General features: G+C 44.3%; 1 pseudogene; it reads left to right on the plus strand.

Annotated features, from left to right (window-relative positions):
- Positions 1-5891: 5891 nt before the first annotated feature.
- Positions 5892-7493, plus strand: LOC149356724 (uncharacterized; annotated as a pseudogene).
- Positions 7494-7761: the final 268 nt, after the last annotated feature.

Genomic DNA, 7761 nt, shown 5'->3' on the forward strand with positions numbered 1-7761 from the left:
TTTCTTTGGAGGAGAAATTCGAGGCCCGTGTACTGTGCGATGTCAGTGCACGTTAAAGAACCCCAGGTGGTCGAAATTTCCGGAGCCCTCTACTACGGCGTCTCTCATAGCCTTAGTCGCTTTGGGACGTTAAACCCCATAAACCAAACCAAACCAAACCAAACGGGCGATGGCGTTCTGTGGACTCCCTGGCAGCGTTGCAAGACGCTGTCGCGTTCCACTCTTAGAGGCGAAGCTTAACATCTTAACCACACATCAGTGACACAAGCAGCAACACCGCGCTAAAGGCTTCCGCCTCACCGCACTTTCGGTCACCAATGCACTCCGCTGAATTTTTGGGTATGCACTCATTTCAAATAATCTTCATGTATTTGGAAGGGATGCCCAACATGCAGTCCTTGTCATATCGTGGCCAATTAGTAAAAAAGACAATCATAGCAGGTAAATTGTAAATGAAAAGAAGGCGTACAAAACTGCGCCCAGTTTTGTCTATATTTTGACTGCCTTTTTCTTACTTGATCACGAAGAGAGCAAAATAAGTTCGTGAAAGGCAGGTGTACTTTTTTAAGGTACACTGTTCCAAAACTTGGCAGTGGAGTTAAAAGCAAGCCACTATTAGCAGAGAAGGAATAGTAGAACTACTCCTGCGGCTAGACCCCAAGAAATCTCCCGGCCCCGATAATATTCCCACTACCTTTCTTAAAATGTACGCTGAAATACTAGCCAAGTTTTTGATAATATTTAATAAGTCTCTTGAGTCGGGTACAGTACCAGATGAATGGAAAATTTCTCGCGTGGTTCCGGTTTTTAAAAGCGGCAGCCGACTGCAAGTTGGTAATTACCGCCCTATTTCATTGATTTCCACCTCCTGCAAAGGGCTAGAACACGTAGCCGCCAAATACCTCAACAATTATTTAGACCACACGGGAATGATGCCCAAAGCGCAACATGGCTTCCGTCGAGGTTTCTCAACTACAACACAGCTAATGGTCACTGTAGATGAACTTGCTAAAGTGCTTGATTGTGATGGCCAGGTCGACATGTTTTGTTTAGATTATTCCAAAGCTCTCGATAGAGTGCCTCATCATAAACTAGTAATAAAAATGACAATAGGCATTCCGGATCAAATAATAAATTGGGTCACGTCATACTTATCAAAGCGAAAGCAGTTTGTCGACATCGATGGAGCCACCTCTCGATTCTTAGAGGTTTACTCAGGTGTGCCTCAGGGATCGGTTCTGGGTCCAGTACTATTCAACATATATATAAACGACCTCCCAGAAGCTCTCGATCCTTCTGTGTCCGTAAAGCTGTTTGCGGAGGATTGTATTATATTTAAGTCTATCAAATCTGTGTATGACCAGCTTACTTTGAACGCAAATCTACAATATTTAGCTAAATGGTGTAATGAATGGGAAATGGTTATTAACTTTGACAAAACAGTTTCCCTCTGTATCTGTAAAAAGACCACGCAACTTAATTTTTCATGCAACATTAATAACATTGCAATCAGAGCTGTAAAAGAATATAAGTATCTAGGTGTCACAATAACGTCACGGCTCAAATGGACGAAACACATCGAAAATATATGCTCCTCCACCCGCAAAATGCTAGGATTTCTGAAGCTTCGGATGAGCGGTTGCCCTAGTGCCCTAAGACTGAAGGCATATAAATCCATTGTAAGGCCAAGTCTCGAATATGCCTGCATTGTATGGGACCCCTACACGATAGATGACATCCAAAAACTAGAAAGAATGCAACGTCTTGCGGCACGATTCATTTACAACCGTTACAGGCGCCTAGACTTTCCTTCCGCCATGTTGAAACTCGCAGACTTAGAACCACTGGCAGATAGAAGGAAGAAAGCCCGTCTCAACTTCCTTCATTCATTATACTTTTCTCGACTTGGTATCCGACCTGAAAATTACATCGTTAATGATTCTGTACGAGCCTCGCGCCATAAGCATGCCCTTAGCTTGAAACTTATTTTTGCACGCACAAATACCTACAAGTTTTCTTTTCTTCCGAGAACAGTTTCTCAATGGAATGCTCTACCGGAGAACTCTCCGTTGCTTTGTAATAATTCTTGATTTTCACTGCTGGTTTAGTAGCTGTACTGTAACCGCGTTTTCAGTTGTACTTTTGCGTTGCTTGTTTTGTGGCATTTATATCGTTCGGTACTATCGCACCTGTTTTGCTTTTCCCTCCTGTATGTATTTCCCTCTCCTGCTTGGACATACAGCATGTCCGCAGTATTCAATAAATAAATAAATAAATATAATGACAGCACAACATTTGAAGGACTATGATACTACTATGATACTGAATATTATATAAATGGCATCCAAACTGTAAATAAGGAAACCTGGACACAACTTTGTCCAATCTCCCTTGAACTCAGCTCGCTCTTTCGCTTAGGGGGCAATGAGCACAGTAAAATAAGTCATTTAAGGCAGTAAGCTGGGCTAGTTGGAGTTTGGATTGAGAGGACAATAGCGCCTGTGTTTTCTTCTACCCTGTCGGGCCCTGTTTTTTAGCGCTACTACTATGTCCTCTCAATAAAATAAGTGCATGGAAAGCTTGCCGCAATACACTAGTAAAACACTTTTCTAGGAATTGAAAATGCTCCAACTTTTACCTCAATATAGCGGACAAATAAGGAAACACTCTCCGTTTAAAGTAAAAACAATTTGTATAGTGCAAACAATGTAGCAGAAAAGACAAGGAATAATTCACTCTGCCCATCACTTTTTAACTCAGCAAAAGCTATGTTATGGAGCATAAACACAGTAAGAATAACTTCCAAAAAGACTGAAAGCCCTTCAAAATTCAAAAAAAAGATCACTGTGAACGTAAGTAGAACATTTGGAACAATTTAAAATTCAAATGAAAGCAAATGAAATTTCAAATGAAAGCAATACCAAAAAAAACATTGCCCCCTTTTACTGTCTGCATAGATATTGCACAAAACAGTCGGTCAACAATCTGGCGGAAAAAAGAACAGCATGCGAAAAGCATGAAGAAAGACCCCACTTGTTCTGCGCATCACAGTTCAGTGCTTCAGTCGCGGCATTGTTGGCTGCCTTCGGCCTCCTTTCACTGCGGCCTCCTTCCCTGTCTTGTGCTCCGATCAGCCGCCTTTTGATCACAGCGCTGACATCTCGCAGGGACGCCTCCCTGCTGTGGCTAGCAATCACTCAGCCTGCAGACCAAACAGAAAAAAAATATAGCACCATTAAAATCAAACACCACAAGAATCTGGGAAGATAAGAGCTCAAGCAATTTTAACAAGGATTACTTATCTGTCGTCATTAAAGGGTTTCCTTGTGCCCCTGCAATGCAAGCGATACTTCCAAAGTATTTTACCAGCATAGATATGAAAAGTATAGCACCACTTGCTTTCCACTCAGTTAGCCACCTGCTGTCATTACAAAGCATGAACTTCAGACATCATGTTAATAAAAGTCTTAGCCAGTAGCGTGATTTGAAATGTCACTACAGTGAGGGAGCTTCTGACCAACACGTAGAAGTTTTGCCACTATCCCTAGGTTGCGCAATTTCTTTGTCCCCTCTGCAGAGGTATGCACAGGTATGCATGCTCCATATTGGTATCAGTTGCTCCCATTGAGAGATACCCTATTCCCATTAGCAACTATCATCAGTTTCATTTTAATGCAATGGTATCTTGAGGATTGTTTAATAATAGCAGAACTACTTTTATTCAAAAATGTTTTTCATGAACACGCATGATTTCCTCCTATTGATGTGTGAAAATTATACACAATACGTGCATTGGCACAATTTATTTCTAAATGTTTTTTTAGTTATGCTGGGCAGTAGCTTATGGTCAACCTGGTGTAGCAAGATCTTCCAAGGCACCTCAAATTTTACCAACGTCTTATTAGGGGTAGACATCATTGCGCCTACCAAGAACGAAGTCGTTCATGTTCTTGAGACCCGCAAATGCATATCTGCTCCCTAAGGTTCCTCTCCAGCTCAAGTGGAGTGCAGCAGCCTTAGAAAGCAGACTGCCGAGAAGCCTACGAACAGTGTCGGCCACGTCTGTCCCACCATGCTTTGCGAAGTAGGCCCATGAACGTCGACACTTGTTTGGGCTTTAACAACAGCGCTGCATACTGGCAAAAACATCAAATTACATGATTTCAGCCCTGTTAGCTGACTAAAGTGTATCTGCATATAAATCTTAATGTTACCTGCACAGTACGTACACTGCAGTAACAGCAAGGCGCTGAGCCAGTTCCCATTTTTCCGCACAACTGGTGGAATAAAGCAAAAAACGGTATGGAAACATACAGTAAAGAATTAATCACTCATGTAGATATTTGCACACAACTTAGCACATCAAAATTTAATGAACTGGAAAGAATGTATATTCATAAGAGCCCTTTTACAAATGAACAGCAAAACTGCAGTCTTTGATCTGCCTTTTTTTGTGTTTACTAAACTGGCTACCCATTAATGACAAACTTCGGCCAGCTCTTTCCCAATTTGGTTTTCGAACGATGTTGGGCTGGATATTCAGCGAAATGCACTAAAAGTACCATAATACAAGTTTCACGGAGTTCCGTCGCACGGTTGGTCACTAGTTGCAAGATGTAATTTCTTCGCCCTCAAACGCCCTCAGTAGAAACAATGAAGAAAAGAAATTGGCCACAGTAACTGTTGCACTCATGTATGACATCTCAGGAGCACCATGAGGAAGGAATGACGAAGAAAGGACGGACAGAGAAAACTTAATGAACTTGTAGGCCAGATTAATATAGACTTTTGGGGGCTAATAACATGCACTCTCATCGCAGAGCACCAAGATGGCCTGCATTTGAATTCCGCATGCACGAAGCATTAGCTATCAGATGAAGTGCACCTTAGTGTCTTGTTTAAAAGACTGTGTCAGGGTCACTTCACACAAAAAATGAAAGTAATAGTATATCTGCAGAAATAAGTGCAATATCTGCACTGGCTATGGCACCGTAGTGCGGCACTATATATAGCGGATTAAGGCGGCAATCGAAAACGGTAAGCACATTGAGAGCTCCAGCTCTAAACTGAACCAAGGTATGAAGAGGTCTAGCTAAGAATTTTCTTGCCACCTAAAGTCACTGTTATCACGCACTGCTGCCAGCATATTTCTACAGGCGATATCAGCCAGCTCACAATCACGTGGCGCCATCTGGCGTTTTCATGGCGACAGTGATTGGCCTCGACGAGGGCGTCATGCGCCCCACTCGCGGATACGTGGCGCCATCTGGCGCCGTCGAGGCAGACTTGAAAGGTAGTTGGCAGCCACTAACTCATGAAGGTAGGAAAATTTCATGGAGGAAAAAAAAACTGAGAAAGTGTGACGTCACGCAGCCAGCGTTCGCAAGCAGAGTGTTTGTGAAGCCGTTTTCTCCCTGAGTTTTTCGTTCTCCCAGTCAGTCCTTTATGTTTTGTTTCTGGTATCTTCTAGTGCGCGCGTATGCGCGGCTTGTGGCGCGGGGCGTCTACAGCAAGGAGGCGCGGGGCGTCTACAGCAAGGAGGCGCGGGGCGTCTACAGCAAGGAGGTTGATCTACAGTCAGTTTGCCGCGCTAATCCACTCATGCGCGCGCGCAGCGGAGCTAGATTTTACCGCACGCTATCACGTGGCGTGATCACAGGGGGACACTCTTTTTTTTTACTATATCTTTACTTGTTAAGACTAGGCTCCAAGGCTGTCGCCGGACGCTCGCTCTTCAGTTTTTTTCCTCCATGGAAAATTTAGAGGCATCAGGGTGGTTAGAGGCATGTTCAGAGGAGGAAACATGAGGAGAGGCCCTCGCTATCTGAGCGACACGCCAAAAAGTGTGCCAGAAGTCGCAGGCTTTCGCAAGGACTATTGGGAGTCTTTGGTCGACGGTGCTGCCCATAGCAACGCTGGACGCAGCGGCGTTGCCTTCTGCAATAGATGGTGCCCAACTTATGGCGGGCATTGAATCACTGCGAAGTTTCGTCGCGTGAATTTTGATTCCGGGTCGTTTCTGTCGCTCTTTTTGCTTCGGTTTCGCCTGTGAGCGTGACCTTTCGAAAATCTTTTTTTTTACTTTGGACGTCCACAGCACCGAGGAAGTGGTGTCGTGCGATGCGTTAACCTGCAGCAACTCTAGGAAAGCAGGTTTTAGATGTTCAGAGTGTCGTGGGACAGACAGCGGTGGAAACAGTGGACCATTGCTATCCGCCGGCAGACTGCTGACGGCAAACTGCGGATGCCGACCGACAACTCTAGACTTTGCTACGAGCATTTCGTCAGCGGTACGTGTTTGAATCCCTTGTGTAAGCAATGCAGTCTGCTTGAGTGGGTTTTGCTCTTCTTTTTCCTTCAGGAGCACCAAGTGCCGACCCAGACGACATCATTTATGTGCCGCAGCTGTTTTCTTATGACGACACCACCAGCGCTTGGTCATTTCGCATCCTGAAAAGGTTTGTACGAATGCTTTCTTGTGCCTTCATCATTACAGCGTTTAGAGATGCTTTAAACGTTGAAATATTATTCTTTTTTCCTTTCACGTAGCTGAGGTCTGAAACCAGCGTGTGCCACCACTGCCAGCAGCTATAGGAACTGCAGCAACAAGCACTGCGGGGTCAGCTGCAGGCGCTGGCTCTGTGCCAGTGCCGGGACAGGACGAGGCAGAAGGATCAGGCGCCACGTTCGCGGATTTCGAGGCTGACTGTGATGCTGGAGGAAGGCTGGCCGATGCAGGCAAGCAGCCATACACTTTGTTTGCAGCAAGAAGTTAGTGTAATCGGTGCTATGAAAATTTTAAGTGAATCTCATTTTCTTGTTCAGGTCTTAATTGGAGATGGTTGTTGCCTTTTTGTCATGTTGATATCCATCGGAGTTAGAGCACCCACTTGGTATGAACCAATGTTTAGACAGAATTCAACACTTCTGTTTCTGACAGCTATTGGATATTTTCAGTTTGTGCTTTGATTTACATCATATTTTTGTCTTCAATTTCAGGAAATCAGACAGAGGCTGGTGTCTGCCTCAGCTGCAATCAACTAAGCGCTGAATGCGAGAAACTGAGACAAAAATTGTGTGACCTGAACAAAGTGAACAGGCGGCTAAGGCAACAAAAGGCCTAAGATCCAGGTGTGGCCGCAATGATTGAGGCCGAAGTTCCATTTTACACTGGTGTGTGTGCATGGCTTCTTCCTCTAATATAACTCCTCTTTCTGCATTTCAATGTGATAACTTGGAATGGTGTAAAATGAGCCCATAGTCATTCAGCCATACAACATAGTGGACCACTATGTAGAAACACAACTCTCATTGCGGCTTCCAATTGTAACCAGGATGTAACACAATTCACTGAAAGTCGTTTTGTTCGATCTTTTCATGCCTGCCCAAAGCCATTGTTTTTGCCCTTTTTTCATTTCTTGCAGCAGGCCTTCCCTCTAATCATACTGCATTGCCACAGGGAACTCAGTTGTTTTTGTTCCTCATCAATCTGAGGCAAGCTTTTTCTGTAAGGGCCTGGCCTACCGTTTCTTCGTGTTCCGTAGCACTGTGACCGCCATTTTGAAGCTTTGGATAGACACCGTGAAGGATTTGTGCAAGCAATTAATAAAATTTCCTGCCCCGGCTGTTGCCCAGTCATGGCTGACGGCGAAGGACAGCCACTTCTTTCCAAAGCTTGGATGCATCATCGACCGCACAGAAGTTGCAGTGTCCAGGTATACCTACATTATGAGCACAGCACGATTTCCTCAGCGCTGTACA

Source organism: Amblyomma mixtum, chromosome 3 (assembly GCF_055824585.1).
Source record: "Amblyomma mixtum isolate Tamu chromosome 3, ASM5582458v1, whole genome shotgun sequence".
Lineage (NCBI taxonomy): Eukaryota > Metazoa > Arthropoda > Arachnida > Ixodida > Ixodidae > Amblyomma > Amblyomma mixtum.